Genomic DNA, 17,500 nt, shown 5'->3' with positions numbered 1-17,500 from the left:
TATAACCGTAACTTACCGTATGTACTGTTACGTTGACATTCGTGATTCATTTGTAGGAAACTCTTATAACAAAATTAATGAACTTTCGTTGAAGGAAACTTTTTGCTATTATTGTTGTTGCTTAAGACTGGCAGTGATAAAGGAAGAAAATACAGGAAGTTCACGTAGTAGAGTTAGCGAAACAAGACAAAAACATGTAACACTTGCTTCCAGGGCCGTGATGACCCGTCACCCGGACAGGTGGGTCATGACTCACCGGGCGCGCTCCACTCCTGGCGGCGGCCTGTGTTCTCAGGTTAAAATGAACTTTAAGAGAAACGAGATATACGCGAGACAGTTCAACATATCACTGAGCCCTTTCACTTCTCCAAATTTGGTGTCGTGATGGGCCCTTGGTGGGTGTTAAGGGATGTGCCACGGAGCCTTAGAGGGAAAATATGAGTCTTGATACGAGTCTTCAGTAGCGAGCGAGCAGTGGAACGAGGGTGGAAGAGGAGGGGAAGGGACAAGGAAGAGGAGAGGGAGGTAGGCGGGCAGAACAGCCTCCTTCCCTGCGGCACTTTTGTTAATCTAGACTAATGTATCGTCCTACCTGCCCGCGTCACACCTAGGTTAGTGGTGAAGCCTCTCACGGAATTACTCTCCTTTTTTTTCCCCTTTTCTTTTTTGTTCCTTTTCTGACTTTCTTATTCCTCCCATGCTTTCTATTATCTTCAAGTTGTCCGTTGTCTATCAAGTTATCCATAGATGCTCTATACTTTTGCAGAATTATTGTGGAGTATCAGAATTTGAATGAAGATTTTGTCCCCATGAAATGTTTCTTTTTTTTTTAAACTTTTGTTTTCTTTTTTAACATTTATTAACTCGTTTATTTTACTTTCATTATTTTATACATTCGTCAGTTCGTTATAATTCTCATTCTTCGCCGTTCTCTGCCTACCATCTCCTCTCCCTCCCTTCTTTCCCTTCCCTTACACCATCTCCGGACAGCCTTTCGCTCCTCGCTGATTAAACCAATAAAGTTTCCGGGTCCTGCCGTTAGCGGAGATTCAACAGGAAATTAACAAAAATCTGAATGTGATGAGTGTGTGCAATACGTGTGTGTGTGTGTGTGTGTGTGTGTGTGTGTGTGTGTGTGTGTGTGTGTGTGTGTGTGTGTTTCACTGTTTGATCTGCTGCAGTCTCTGACGAGACAGCCAGACGTTACCCTACGGAACGAGCTCAGAGCTCATTATTTCCGATCTTTGGATAGGCCTGAGACCAGGCACACAACACACACCGGGACAACAAGGTCACAACTCCTCGATTTACATCTCGTACCTACTCACTGCTAGGTGAACAGGGACTACACGTGAAAGGAGACACACCCAAATACGAGTATCTCCACCCGGCCGGGGAATCGAACCCCGGTCCTCTGGCTTGTGTGTATGTGTGTGTGTGTGTGTGTGTGCGTGTGTGTTCGTGTGTGTGTGTGTGTGTGTGTGTGTGCATGTGTATTTAGGTGAGCTTGAGTGGTTTACTGTATAATGTACTCTAAATAAGAAAGAGCTGGCCTCCCATAAACAAGCAGTGAAACAGTTAAGAAAAAAAGAAAATATACGAGTGTAATAAAGGAAGTTCTGTTAAGTTCCAAAAAAAAAAAAATCGTGAGGGAGTCTGTGTTTTAAGAAAGTGAATAAGAATAAGGCATATTACTCCAGATCGATGCAGCAATATACAAAGATACACGTTATACTAGTTACATGTGTGCCAACAAAGGGAAGTATATCGTGTTGTAAATACACTGGGAAATTTAGTGAACAGACTCACCATATGTGTGTGTGTGTGTGTGTGTGTGTGTGTGTGTGTGTGTGTGTGTGTGTGTGTGTGTGTGTGTGTGTGTGTGTGTGTGTGTGTGTGTGTGTGTGTCAGTTAGTTCGTCTATGTAACTTTTCTTTAATTTTCCTGTTTTTTGTTTGTTTATGTTGTTTATGTTTGTTTAATCTTATGTTTGTATGATATTTTTAGTGTGATTAGTCTAACCATCTTTTTTGCTCGTACAACTGAAAAAAACCTGTCTAAAGTCATTTTCTACTTTTCATCACTTCAAGGTTTGGGATCCCTATCCATTATATTTTTTCCCCCTGCTCTTTTCACAAATTCCATGATATTCCTTGATATAGATTGCGTCTTCAGCAAGGAACCCAGTGAGACATGAGTTTTGCGCTGCAGGATTGGAATGGAAGCCTTGGTGAATGTGTATGGAACAAGACTTTCCCCTTTTCGAAATAATGAAGATTCAGAAGGTCCACTGATAATATTGAAAAAATGCAGAGTTTTTAGAAGGTGAAATATTTGATCGTTGTGGAATAAACATTTAATAATAAATGTGAATGTAATATGTTCTGAGAAGAGAAGGAGAATTGGGTGCAGCTGCAAGATGAAATGGAAGAGGAGGAAGGGCAGGAGGAGCAGGAGGGCTTGGTGAAGGAAGATGTAAGAGGAGGGGAGGAGAAAGTTACGGAAGAGGAAGAAAAAGAGAACCATCAGCGAACTTTGGCCAAACTCGGCGGCTTGGAGAGGCATAACGAAGATTCCTCACTTAATGCCTCGCCATACATCACGTCCCATGACAGTCTCCTTAATTACACGAGCTAAACTTTCCCCCGCGCCGTCCTCGTATCTCAGGGAATCAGTAATTTCCGATATCTTGCCAAGGGACTGTACCACCTAATCCTTCGTCTGGAGCGGAGGGGCGGCGACCGTAAGCCCTCCCGAAACTATGGAAATCTGCCTATATACAACGGGATCACTGGGCAATCTTGTAATGTATGAATATCCCGCCCAGCTGAAGCCGCGCCGTCTTATAAGCAGAGCTGGTGATATATAGAGCCCTTTGGGAGGCTAGATAGTGCTACACCTTGATGACCTCTCAGGCAGGGCTGCTTGCGTTATCTCCCTACCCAAAACCTCCCCCAGTCTCTGCACATTACGACTTGAGAGGCTCCCTTATCCCCCTTTACTTAATGGTTCCGTGCAAACTGATATGGCGGATGCTGCATTGTGTTGTGTTGTAGAGGAGAGGAAGTGACGAAATGGTAATGTAGATGTTAGAGAAGCAAGGGAGGTACAATATAAATGAAATAAGTGACCTCTACATTTTTTTTTTTTTTTTTTTGTTAATTAGTTGTGATATAGAATGTGTTTTGATTTTTTTTTTTTTCATCAGTACGCACAAAGATAGCAAATGAAAGAAACGTGAAAAAGGAAAGTAAATGATACAAGAAAATAAGACAGAAGTGTTTGTGGGAAATTGAAGAAACAAAAAAAAAAGGAGAAGGAAAGGAAGACATACAAGACAGGGAGAGGATACGTTGTGTTTGTCGAGAAGTGAAGTGAAGGGAGACACGGCGGCGGAGGGGAAAAAAAGACAAATAATACAAAGAAAGGAAACTGGATGCTTGTAGGATATTGAGAGTGAAGAAAAAAGAAAGACTAATACAAGGAAAAGATATGATATTTTACAGAAATGTAGGGAAAACGAAGACGAAAAAAGAAAATGAAAAGGGATGCATAAAGAGAGAGAGAGAGAGAGAGAGAGAGAGAGAGAGAGAGAGAGAGAGAGAGAGAGAAATTATGGTGGCGGCTGTTGGTGGAAGTGGTTGGCTGAGAGGAGGTAGTGGTGGTGGTGGTGGTGGTGGTGGTGGTGGTGGTGGTGTGCAGGTGGAGGAGGATCAAGACCCTAATAACATGATCCTCACGTGCGCACATCGTTTTCTTTTCATATTTCTTCTTCCCATTAGCATAACCTTCCTCTCCATCTCTTTTTTTAGCATTTTGGCTCAACCTTCCGCCGTTTTCTGTTTTGTTTTTCCTTCTCTCTAGCCACAATTGCACCACTTAATCCCTTGTTATTTTTTTCCTTTCCTCCTGGACCTTCATCTTCGTCTATTGTCAACTAAGTGCCCCATGGCTTCCCCACAACGCCAAAACCATCCGTCTTCCTACCATTACCCTTGCTTCTACTGTGCGTGTGTGTGTCGCGGGGGTGAGGCAGTGTTTGCGTGCGTGTGTGAACGATTACGACGTGTAGGCACTGCGTGACGGTGGCCAAAGTAGGAGAGAGAGGACGATGCATGAGAGTGAGCCGCTTCTGACCACCACATCAAGTGACAGGAACCCTCAGCCGTGTGCCGCCTGCCAGCCACGTAGAGGGGTAGAGAGGTCAAGCACTTTGCTGTGTTAAGAGCCCAGCTGCCGTGTCCTTTTTCTCTCCTCCACTCACTCCCCTACCCATCCCGTCCTTTGGCCTCCCCTGCATCACCTGTCCCTCGTCACCAGGCGGCCGGGGTGATGTCGGGTGCCTGGTATCTCGCAGGGTGGAAAGGAGGAGATAGAGAGGAATGGTTGACTGAGAGGACATTGAGAGGCTGATAGAGGGATGGATTACATGGGATGGTGTTGGTGTCGTTGAAGAGTTATGTGTAAATATAACTACGGTAAAGTATTTTTGGTAATATTTTGTGGTGTATTTATTTATAATTGGATTGAAAATGAATAGGATATACATGTTTAAGTACTCGATCATCATTTGCTATTTAGTTTATTATCTGCTTGATAGTTACATGTTTAATTCATGTATTTTTTTGTTAACTGAATGTGTTCTTTGCCTCACCATTACTCGTCACTTATTCTCCAGAACTACAAGAACGCCCCCCGTCTCTCTCTCTCTCTCTCTCTCTCTCTCTCTCTCTCTCTCTCTCTCTCTCTCTCTCTCTCTCTCTCTCTCTCTCTCTCTCTCTCTCTCTCTCTCTCTCTCTCTCTCTCTCTCTCTCTCTCTCTCTCTCTCTCTCTCTCTCTCTCTCACACGCACACGCACATACACAGGGGAATAATGGTTACAAGAAAGGTATGAAAGAAGCGTCTCATTGCTTATTCGCGTACCGTCTTCAAGAATCTCCTTAAGTCTAACAGTCGCCACCACGGAGACCACTCAAACCTACACGAATATGAAAAGAAAATTGAATGTGCCGGATATGCAAATTGTTCTCATTCTCATGTGTAAAACGAAACAAGAAAAAAGGAAGAAAATAATCATGGTATTTGCTCACTCATAATCTGCCGGTAGTGGTCTTGTCTGCAGTGAATGCTGAGTGGAAAGAAGCATTCCTTATTATTCCATGTATTGCTTTTTTTTTTTTCCTTTATGCGCCTTTCATTTTCCTTCATTCCTTCCGAGGTCATTAGCATGGTAGTGGAGTGTGAGCGGTGAGAGTCATGCATTTTCACCTTCATTAACGCAGAAATGAACGTGCGTCATGTCTTATTAAAAGGAAGAGTTCCACAGTCACCAACAAGCAGATATATTTGTTTTTTTTTTTGCAATTTTTTTATTTATTTATTTTTTTTTACTTGAATTATCTCACTCTAAATCATCGCTGTCTTCTCAACACGCAGTCATTTTTTTTAAGCAAAAATTCTTCATTGTTTTGGTACACCCACCTGTTTTTTTTTTTTTTTTCCATAAATATTATCAAAGGTTATTTATACATCGTTCTTCACAACATTGTTTCAGTGTCTAATTTTTACTCGTTACTTCATTTCACATACTTTATAGACGTATATGTTTTTGCTTAACTAACGACAAGCCTTTCCATGAAGCGTTTCAGCACCACCTCTGTTAATGATGGGCCTTCTGGTTAACTTCTGAGGTAAATAGCAGATGAAAAAAAGTAGAAATATGCCAGGGACTTTCCATGTTCTATCATTATCATCAATAAAATCACAGGTGTTATATTTTGTGTTCGTGAGTGATTACGTATGTATCCACTGGCTCATCTTCCTTGTTACTCTGACTCATATATCTCTTCTTTTAATTTTTCCTCGTCTTCCTCCCTCTAATGGTTTCTCCATGCTGAGGCGTTAAAATTTTACTTTGAATATTTAAACACAGCCTGTTCATAATAATGTTCCTCCTTATTTAAACACATAACCTGTTCGTAATAATGTTCTTTGTTCTCATCCACTTTTGATGCTTTCCTTGTTGTCTTTCTCCTTTTAATACATTTTCTCTGCACGGTGTTAAACTTTCACTTTGTCAACCTGTATGTCACTTACTACTGTCCTTTCTTCATCTTGTCTTCCTGATGCTTTCTTCGTTGTCCATCCAATCCGCTACCCATGTACAGGAATTAACTTTTATCTTTAATTGCCTGTGTATGCACCCTTCCCTTACTCTTCCATGCTCATACATCTTCCCTTCCCATGCTCTTCTCGTTGTCTTCCTCTTCCCAATCCTCTTTCCCCGTCGGGCAAAGCATCCACCATCCTTTACTGGGAGATTAAGTTCTTCCGAGCGGGCGGGCGAGATGGATTCTCCTCTCTATAATCCAGGCTCTCCCCTTCTGTAATCCATCTTCTATCCCCTACTATAAATTTTCTATCACGCATCGCTACCAAATTCTCCCTGAGCCCATTTGGTGGAGTTACTATTCCGTTGCTTTTTTTCGTGGGTCCGGTTCTTAGGCAGGCGCGGGGCTCCCAGGGGCGTGCTACTCCCTCCAGAGCTCCCCGCCGAAGGTCCTCTTGTGTCTGGTTCCGGTGCTTCTCCCCCTTTTCTTTCCCTCTTGTTCCTCATCCAGCCCTTCCTCCTCCTCCATCAAGTCTCTCTCCTCTCTACAGTCTATTTCTCTCGTGATCATTTCTTTTGTGCTTAGAATTCTTCCTTTCCTGTTTCATTTGTTTTCATTCTCTCTCTCTCTCTCTCTCTCTCTCTCTCTCTCTCTCTCTCTCTCTCTCTCTCTCTCTCTCTCTCTCTCTCTCTCTCTCTCTCTCTCTCTCTCTCTCTCTCTCTCTCTCTCTCTCTCTCTCTCTCTCTCTCTCTCTCTCTCTCTCTCTCTCTCTCTCTCTCTCTCTCTCTCTCTCTCTCTCTCTCTCTCTCTCTCTCTCTCTCTCTCTCTCTCTCTCTCTCTCTCTCTCTCTCTCTCTCTCTCTCTCTCTCTCTCTCTCTCTCTCTCTCTCTCTCTCTCTCTCCGTGCGTGTTTTCCTTCATGGGAAAATGTTTTGGGTAACGTCAATAAGTATGTTCTAAGTAACTTTATCTCTTGCTAAAATGCTGTTACCGTGAGGAAATTATGCAAAAAAATTATAATTGGTGTAATTATACGTTTAAAGTTTAAGGGCTTGTTATGAAGAACTAAGGAGGTATAATTAAGAGTGAAGGGATGATAATCAAGGAGTGTTTATTATGTATATTTTCCTGCTTAGAATATTGATGATAAGTATATGTTAAGTCTTCAGATAACAAGCTAATTAACGGGTAATGTGTATAATAATGTCCTCGCGTGGACTCGTGACTGTAACATCTATATGCCAGACCGGTTTAATATATATACTAACCATACTACCATGATTAACATACGCACCTCCTTCCCAATTTCTATATTCCGTTTAGTTTAGCCCCTGAATGACTGATGGAGGAAGCTTGACGTGTAAGACAGGAGCTCATCAGTGGTAGATTTTAGAGATAGTGACCTTTTGCCTTCGTTGATTTGCATTATGGACGCCAGAATATGATCATAATAGAATCAGGAAGCGTGGTGAGGTTGTTGTTGACTGCTCGGGAGAAGGCAACGATCGTGTGAGGTGCAGTGGACGTGAGATTTGTGAATATTGGACGAAGTCTGGAAGTGTGTCGTTTGTGTGTCAGAAATGTGGATTTGTGGCGTACGTGAGGGGAAAATATTGTAAAAGTGCATTAGCATGTGTGTGACTGTGTGGCGTAGATGTAGCATGTTTGGAAGTGTTGTTTGTGCGAGATGCAATACAGGTGTTTGTTATGAGAGATGGAAATGGGCTAAAAGTATGAAGGTGCGGCTGCTGTGTGGTGGGAGTGAGTAAGAGATGCAAGGACAGGGACAGAGGAATAGCACTTTGGTGATTCACTGCCTGTACAGAGGACCGCTCGTGGAAAATGTCCGCATGGAGTGATCAGTGTCGCTCTGAGCAATGACCTAATACACCAGCCTGTCCAGTGCTGCACATGGAGTGGGCGTGGTGCTTTGATCACCTGTCACTGACAAAGACAGGTGTGGTGTGAGGCTGCCACACCTGTGAGAAAGAGAGGATATGTATCAACGTCCCTTCTCTCTCTCTCTCTCTCTCTCTCTCTCTCTCTCTCTCTCTCTCTCTCTCTCTCTCTCTCTCTCTCTCTCTCTCTCTCTCTCTCTCTCTCTCTCTCTCTCTCTCTCTCTCTCTCTCTCTCTCTCTCTCTCTCTCTCTCCATTAGCATAGATAATGTAAGGTGTGGTGATCAAAGGGTGCATGGAATCCATGCTAGCTAAAGTGAGCTCAGAAAATGTCTGGTACTCGCCTTTTAACATGTAAGGACAGCGCCGAGATAACATATGTTGTGTTCAGATAGCAATCACTAAGAAATTGGCAAAATTTCTCGGCTTTTGAATTAGCAATTAATATACCTTTTCATGCTTCCTCGTAAAGCATAAATGCATGCAAAAAACTTATTCCATTCCAAGGTAAGAATCGACTCACTGTACAGTAATTCAAAGGCTTTCATGGCTAGCTTAGAAGGGGCATTTAGGAGGATGGAGGCGAGATGGCTTCTAACCCTGGGATAGACCCCAGACAACCACCACCACCGCCACGAGCGCCGGACAAAGCGCCTTACCTGAATTATTGTTGTGGGAATATAATGCAAATAACTCTCGTTCTATTTTCATTGGATTCGTATGCACTCAGCCCCAGCGTCATGCACGAGCGAGCCTGTGTGAATGGCGGGGAAAGGAAAAAGCGATGAGAGAGGTGGCTGAAGCTTTTCTGGGACTTAATCATAGTTATTGAACCCTGTGAAAGGTTATGAAAATGTGAACACTGTTTTAAGTTAGAAATAGGGAATAAGGTATTTACAAAATATTACAAATCATTAAAGTAGCAATAGAGAATAAGGTATTTAAAAAAAAAAAAAAAATATATATATATATATATATATATATATATATATATATATATATATATATATATATATATATATATATATATATATACAAATCATTAAAGTTACTCAATTTCTATGTAGTCTTACGCTGCAATAATTACTGCACTGCTTATAATGGAGAGAATAAAATTCTAAGTTTCATCTGTCTTTTCTTCTGATTGCACAATAACAGCAGATAATAAGACGAAAGGAGCTGAGGCGCAACTCGTGCAGACTTTAATATTTGGCACATAATCAGGCAGACGAGAGAAAGGAACAAAAAAAAAGGGGGGGGGATGGGTGGGGGAAGGGAACTTGCTCTGAATTAAAAGTCACTCATCTTCAGCCATAAAATTGCTACAGTGCAAGAAGGCGACCATCGGTGCGAGCATTAAAGTAAAGGTGTAAGATGCCACAAGGTTTTGTCCCCCACACTTTAATACTGGCGGTCCCGGCAGCCAAGCAGCCAAGCATCAGCTCATCCAGAACCTGTCATTTTCGCGTGTAAATACTTCATGCCACATAAAGTTCAGGTATATATCCAATCGAAACCACTGATCGGTGAAAGTAAATAATACACCAATTAGGATCACCACTGTATTTCTTCTTGTGTAAGGTGAGAGGCGATTCCTATGATTGGGATTATTTGTGTTAGTTCTAGTACATTTTCAAACCTGAAGATTGAGTTTGGAAGTCACTCGGTAAATTTCGTTATTTATGACTTGTAAACGCTATATTGGATCCGTTCGAATTCAGGTAGTATTGGTATTTTTGGTTCATGAACATTCTTGATTGAGTATAGATTTTGAGGGTTTTCCGTCTTCTGAAGTGATGTTCAAGCGCACTCTGAATCTTCGTAATGCTGGTAGTTGGCTTTCGTTAAATTACCCGACAATTTTCATAGATAACTTTGATCACAGAGTATTACACCGTTATCGCTCATCTGTGCTTATAGTCTTTTACTTGTTAAACTTGTTAATAGTGTACACGCCCTAATGCCATGTCTCCTGCACCCCGGTCATCATTGCATTATGTCTCCTGCCGCTTCACTTTCCCTCATTTTCTCCCCCCTTCATTTATCGTCCATTGCCCTCTTATCTAACGCACTGCTTCGCCATTCACTGCACTTTTCTTTGGGTTTGCTGTGCCAAGTTTTTCGCTTCTGCACTTATGACTTTATATCATTGTTTAACCCTTTCTTAATAACAAAGGTCTTGTGCAGTGTGCGGTGAGCTTGTGTTCTACAAAGGCCAACTGAACTTACTCGTGCAATTATTCAAGACATGACACTCACAATTACGCTGGAGTGGCATGGACGAGAAAGCTCCTTGTAATATATTTCTGCAGTGAACGTAAATTTGCTACACTGTCACCGTCGACTTTGAGGAGAGAGGGGCGTGCACGTGATCAGGGAGAGTGGCTGTCGAGGCTGCAGGAAGGCTGGCCATTAGTGGGGAAATTTCTTGAGTACATAACTTGTAATTACCATGCGTTCACTGCTGTGTAAATCTGCTTTCCTTGAGTGTTTGTTTTTGTTGGATGGAGGAGAGCGATTTTTTTCTTTTCACGTTAGAATAGAAAGCTTGTGAGAGGAATAATGTTAGACAGAGAGGCCCTGTGGATCAAAAAGTAAATAACATGAATAGTGGGAATTAACCCTTTCAGTACAATCTTCATATATATTCTGGTTACTATTTGGTGATTTTATACAGCTTCAGAAACTCATGTGGGAATTAAAATTGTGAATACTGTGGACCATTAACCTTCTGACCTCCATAGACCCTTGCTGGCGTAAATAAAATTGTTTGATCATACCCTAAAATCATGGTAAAAAGACGTATCAATAATGAAGGGGTTATTTTTTTTCTTTTTCAAAGTTAAAAAAATAGGCCATGTTCACGTTTCAACAGGCTTTTATTTTAGCTGAAAAGAATGTTTCCTTTTTACATAGCCCTGTGCATGGCCATCACGTGTCTCTGTAAGTTTCCTGAATAGATCGTTCCATGCATGCGTAAGACTCGGTTTGACTTTATAGATTGGAAAAACGTCTGCTTCGTGGCCTTAAGTGAATCATTGCATAACGTTTTTTGCTTGATATTTTTTTTCTTTTTGTAGCAATTCTTATTGAAGAAATGTTTTATACCTTATTCTTGACCATTCGCTCTGTGATGGTTATTAAGAATGTGGCGCATAAAGACTTACACTTTAGTGGTTCAGAATATCGAAAAATTTTATCCTTTACTATCAAACTATGTGAAGCCCATTACAATAACTCTCCCTGGCCCCCTCTATTTTCCGTAAGAGGCTTATTTGACATAATCAGAGGGTAATTTAGATCAAGTGAAAATAGCCTATAAAATTATTCCTCTGCATTATCGCCAGCCTCGCCATAAACTCTCGTCAGCGTACAGTAATTTTGCCCTCGTCGGGTGGAGACCAGCAAGTGGGCCATCACTCACTCCCTCACGAAGCTCCAAATTGGGTTACGTGGGAAGGCTCCATGGCGGGGGACGAACGATGGAGGTGGAGGTGGTGGAGTTACGTGGACTGCGGGGGCGTAGGAGGTGGAAGTGAAGTTATGAGGGTGGGAAAATATTGTGGAGTTTGAGGGATGGTAATGAAGAGGAAGTGAGGGAGTGGTGGTGATGGGATGGGAATTAACCGTATAGTGGTGGTGGGGTGAATAGGGGACTCAGGAATGGAACGTGTAAGGAAGCCAGAGAGAGGGAGACAGTGTGAGGAGTGGTCTGTATATCCGCGAGGGCGAGACTCGAACAGTGTGTAGTAACGATAATAAAAATAACCTTAATAATAATATTGAAAATGATAATAGCAGTAATAATGGTAATAACAATAATAATAGAAATTTATCGTTATTATGCGTAAACCAGTTCCATCTCAAGGTCACATTCTCGGAGAAAAATTATCCCGAATAGCAGGCACCCAGGTAGGCATCTTCTAGGGCGCCATTTGCTACCTTCTCCTGAGTTGCACGTGCGTCTATTCCTTTCCGATTATTACCTTCTCTCTTCCCCTTACAAGGACACCGTGCAGGTCGTCTCGTTTTCCGTGCACGTGTTGTGTTCCCTTGTACGACCCCGAGTATCCCACCGCTCTACGGTAGCCCTAAGGAATGAGGTCTGGGGGAGACAGGGGCGCTCTTCCTACCTGCTCTGGGGCTCAGGTGTCACTCCCCTTCCTGAATAAGTGATTTACCTAACGTGGCCTAATTTGCGATCCCGTGAGCGAGGCTGGCGTGAAGGGAAATCGTGGCTGAGGAGAGAGTTGTCGCCTTTGAGTGAGTGGCGTGTGCGGGCTTCAGCAGTTCATATAGATTGAATTCCGTCTCGACCCAAGGTACCTTTCCACCCGACACCTCTCGCGACCATGAAGTTCGAGGCGGACAGGTAGAATCGGCTAAACCACCCTTGTCCCTCTGGTCGATCCTCCTCCTCGCCACACTCAAGATTCGTCCTTATTGCTGACACAGGGGTGGACCGATCTGTGTTTAGGCCTCCAGCATCAAAGGGCGACTCCACACTCCCCAGGGACGAGGTAGCGACGCCTTGCATCATTTGAGAAGTGCTGGGGCGACGGCAGCGGCTGTGTTCCTGGAGAGCTCTTGAAAGCGGTACCCACGATTTCTACCTATGAGAAAACGTTGCATTAAGGAGATTTTGTATTTTTTTTTTTTTTTTTTTTTTTTTTTTTTATTCGAGAGCGTCGTGTTGGCCTCTTGTTGATGATGTAGGGGACTGACTCGTGTTGCAGCTTCACCTGATCGCTAATGGTGTCCTTCCTTACCTGTCCCTTTCCGTTTTACTATTGTCTTGCATTTTTTTATGATCATTTGTTTGTATTTATTCATTGATCTATATATGTAGATAGCTATAGCTTTATATCCGTGTGTTTATCGATATAGCTACTCTCTCTCTCTCTCTCTCTCTCTCTCTCTCTCTCTCTCTCTCTCTCTCTCTCTCTCTCTCTCTCTCTCTCTCTCTCTCTCTCTCTCTCTCTCTCTCTCTCTCTCTCTCTCTCTCTCTCTCTCTCTCTCTCTCTCTCTCTCTCTCCACACACACACACTCACACCATTTATCCATCCATTTATATTTATATTTATATTTATATATTACTGTTTGCCATTTAAGTCATTTCATTACTTTCCATAATTAATAATTTCGAATGATAATTCAGATTTCATATCCCAGTGTGAAGGCGCAGCTCGCTGTCTGTCTGATTTTCCATTCAGCCTTGTGCAGAAATTCGTTATTAGCATAGTGTGAGCATACGAACACAGATGAAGCAGGAAGATGAAGCCTCTGCTGCTCCACCGCCGACACCCTCGCCCAGCAGTCATTAAGCCAGGCATCTGTTGCAGGCCCGTGCCACTGCCAGGCGTACGCTCGTAAAGGGAAAGCTGAGAACATACTGCTTCGTTTTCCATCATATTCTGTTTCCATGCTAATTTCTGAAATAATTTCAGGAAATTAATTGAACAGAATTTCCATAATATGAAGTGTGTGTTTGTGTGTGTGCGTGCGTACCTGCACACTCACACACACACACACACACACACACACACACACACACACACACACACACACACACACACACACACATACATTTTTTTAACACACCAGTAATTGAGATGCAAAATATCTAGTTGGTGTAAGGAATAATTTGTGCTGCTCCAAGTCATTATCACACAAAATTATCTCGTGACCGTAATGGTGATGGACTGCTGATCGTCCCCGCCCATCACGGCCTGCCCCTGATGACCGAGATGAAAACTGCAGGTCGCTACGCTACTCACTCCATATAACGTAAGAGTTTACCGAAAAACTGAGGGGCCGGATGATGAGGCCACGAGGCAGAAGTGGCGCAAAGATTACGTTATGACCTAATTTGTTAAACTGTCTACTGCAAAAAAAAAAAAAAATCCATCTAGGGTCACCACTCATAAACGCTTGATGCCGCTTAATCGCATAAAATATCTGTACTAGTATATATCTAATTGTTTTCACGATTTATTGAAGAGCTCTTTATGACCTTGCTAAATATGCACAGAAGAACTAATTAATGGAAGCGATACATTGTTAATCCCTACGTACTGAATTATCCTGAGATATCCTAATTAGCTACTTTATATTGACTTTTTTAACCAATAAGAAACACACAAAGTAGATTACGCGAAAGGAAAATCGTTAGGTCAGACGATGAACTGAAAACAGGTGATGCACACGATAAGGCTCCAAATACAGAAGTGAATGTAGCCAACAGGAACAAAGGGTTTCAGGAGGGTAATGGAACCACCAGTTATTAGTTTTGCAACATCGATAAGGAAGGAGCGAGAAGCAAGGCGTGAGGGGGATGTCAGATGGGCAATGGGAGATAAAAAGGCGATGGAGAAACCCAAGCAACGAGGCATGAAATGTAAAAACTGGAACATTATTCAGTTTGACATCGAGGGCCTGGAAAGTTCTTGGTAGAAAATAGCAATAGTAGAATGCTGTAACAGTATAGGAATGAATTACAGATATATAGATTTTTTAGCTCTTGAGTAATATAAAACTATAGAACCATGGTATTATGTTCTTGTCAAATAGAACTATTTGGCAAAAAAAAAAAAGAAAAAAAGAAAAGAAAAACAAATGGCATGAAGATAACCCCCTGAATTCCAATATACTGACTCTGTCTCGTATCCCTCGTAGAAATTAATCATATATCCCAGAGGCGTCCCTGAGCCCCCCTCCCCCCGGGTAATGATTTAGGGTTCCTCTGTCCCTTGTTTGGCGATGCATGACATGCACCCAACTAGATTTATTGCGAGGGTCGGCAGAGTCGGTGCCGCAGAGAGAATACAGTTAAGGAATGGCAGGCGAGAAGAGCGTCAGGAGAGAATGATTGGGGAAAAGGAATGAGAAAAAAAATAACATAAGAAACAAAGAAAAGTTTCATGGCAAAGACAAGTAGGAGAGTCAAGATAGGGTCCACACAACGCACAACAAGTTCAACTCCGAGCTGTACGGGAGTTTCCGTGGATAAATATAACAAAAGTGCCAAGGGAGTGAGTAAATCGCTTGGAAGAGGATGCTGACGGCGTAAACAGCCACTTCGACACCACCACTGGCCGTCCATCCCGTCCCATTCCCGCCGCTCTTCCCGTCCGTCCAGGATAGGTTGTCTTCCTTCCTCGAACCAAAAATGGACAGGAAAGCGCGAGGTAGAAATCCTTAATGAATGTGTATATTTCATTCTGGCGCCCCTTCAGGCTCGTGCACTGGATCTGCATATGAATGTACGAGAAGTGTTATTGTTGTCTTTGTTTCCAGCCATTGTTGTGCGCATGGCGAAGCGAGACTCCGGGCTTTTGATAGGAATTCTCGATTGCATCTCGCAGGTTTAAATTATACCATGGAGAGGGGAGGAGGGGAGTGTACAGACAGGGGAGGGAGGAGAGAACAGGTCGGAGGAGAGTAGGAGGACGAGAGAAGAGGTGGAGAACGAGTAGGAGAGGGAGACGAAGGGAGGGTAAGAAGGAGGAGGAGAGAAAACCCGTTCTAAACTGCCAAGGGATGAAATACTCTGCCGCCTGGTTTGTCTGTCTGCCGAGTGGAGTCCAGGCCACAGATGGATGGGGCTGTGGACTGTGGACTCTGGCAAGACTTCAGAAGCAGAGATGATCTTTACTTGGCTAGACCTGAATGATGATGATGATGGTGTGTGTGTGTGTGTGTGTGTGTGTGTGTGTGTGTGTGTGTGTGTGTGTGTGTGTGTGTGTGTGTGTGTGTGTGTGTGTGTGTGTGTGTGTGTTATAAGTAAGAGGTGGAATGTGTTTAATGGCAGAGGAGATGAAAAGGACGTGTAATCTGGTGTGTATATTTAGTGTGAGGGAAGCTTCCTGCATGCGCGCCTGCAGGATGACGAGTGTGAATATTACTGAATGTTTACTGAAAGAAAATCCCACAGTTAATAGACACACCGCAAGCCAACATCCGCCTTCAAAAGCGCAGCACATACTAAATTCGCATGCTGATAATTACAGGGCTTTGTGAAATCTTCGAAGAATAAATGATCGGAGTTTAGCAGAATTTTCCTTTAGTCTGTACTCTGCGGAGCCATCTTGCAGGGCGGAGGTGTGGCCTCTCGCCTCACCGCAGGGCAGGTGCGGCTGGTGACCCAAGTATACCCACGCACCGGACCACCACCACCACCACCACCACCACCACCAAAACCAACATCATTATTACTCTCTTCGTCACTGCCACCATCACCATTATCTCCACCACTACTGTCCACATCACCACTTCCACCACCATGCAGTAGCAATGCCGCTACCACCGACGCCAAACACCGCAAATTCCACCACTAATACCACCACCACTGCCGTTATTCTCTCCATCTCCACGTGTAGCGCCTCCACCGCCACCATTGTATACATCTCTATCATCACCATTCATTCAGTCCGTCTGGTCTTAATAATGAATGTATTTAAACAGTCTCAAACCTTTCCGTAACATGTGAACCACCACCACTACCATTTTGCTCACCTCTAAACCACCAAACTCATCATCTCCTGCTGTGACTATCGATGCTGTAACGATGAGAATTACTATTATCAGTACTGCAACCGCTAATGATAAATAATGATAATGATAATGATAAAAATAATAATAATGGTAATAATAATAACAATGATAGTAATACCTCTACCACCACTATTAATTTGGTACTGGTTATGATATGTAGTGGCGATTGTGCAACACAGTACAAATTCTATTGGCTTTTAATCTTCCTATTTTTACACCAACTCCGCCTTTACAGACTAGGATTTTACGTAGTTTTACAGAAAATACTAACTTCATGACCTGATCAATATGAAATGCACCCTTAACAACAAACGAGTTGAGTTGACATGTTAAAAGCACTATCAGTTAGAGATAAATGTAATATTAGTATAAAGAGTCTTGATTCGTCATGACTGGAAGCAGTGCCACTTACGAACGATTTCAATAAACACAGTGGTTGTGTAAACGGAGAGAGAAGGTAGAAAGGAAATTAAGTCTTGGTAAAAGTGAACGTTAAGAATAAGATTTCAGTATATTTCTTAAAACTTCGCATTTAAGTTGAAGTAAATAATGTGTTGGTCTTTTTTTCTCTCTTCTTGCAGCGTCATGGAGCACAAGAGGACTGGCCGGGGGCATAACTGTAGCGTTTTAATGGTGGTGAGCAACCCTGCACTGTTTACACCCTAAGTCCTCTGTGGAAGGCAATAAGCTGAGGTAATGTGAGTTTTGTTTTCTTTATTGCTTAGCGTGGAGCCAACTCATGTCAACAACTGGACCGAGGCTTCTTGCACACATGTTTGGTGTAGCTAGTGTACTTTCACCTCCTTCCTTCCCTCCTCTCCCACCCCTTGTGCTTCTCCTTTCCTCCCTCCCTCTTAACCGTGCCGCTTCGTCCCCTCCCCCCAGCCAACCTCCTTAGCATCACCCTCCTCACTGTTTACGTGGGAAGTGGTGCTGAATG

The 17,500-nt window shown here is 42.9% G+C and overlaps 1 long non-coding RNA gene across 2 annotated transcripts in view; it reads left to right on the top strand.

The window, feature by feature from the left end:
* LOC123499397 overlaps positions 1 to 17,500 on the top strand; it is a 117,723-nt gene that overhangs the window by 86,274 nt on the left and 13,949 nt on the right. For both annotated transcript variants that reach the window (XR_006672969.1, XR_006672970.1), the window contains exon 3: positions 17,142 to 17,253. This is a non-coding gene — a long non-coding RNA (uncharacterized LOC123499397). The remainder of the gene's footprint in view (positions 1 to 17,141; positions 17,254 to 17,500) is intronic.

Source organism: Portunus trituberculatus, chromosome 49 (assembly GCF_017591435.1).
Source record: "Portunus trituberculatus isolate SZX2019 chromosome 49, ASM1759143v1, whole genome shotgun sequence".
Lineage (NCBI taxonomy): Eukaryota > Metazoa > Arthropoda > Malacostraca > Decapoda > Portunidae > Portunus > Portunus trituberculatus.
The sequence above is the reverse complement of the archived record's forward strand: the minus strand, read 5'-3'. Positions and strand labels throughout refer to the sequence as shown.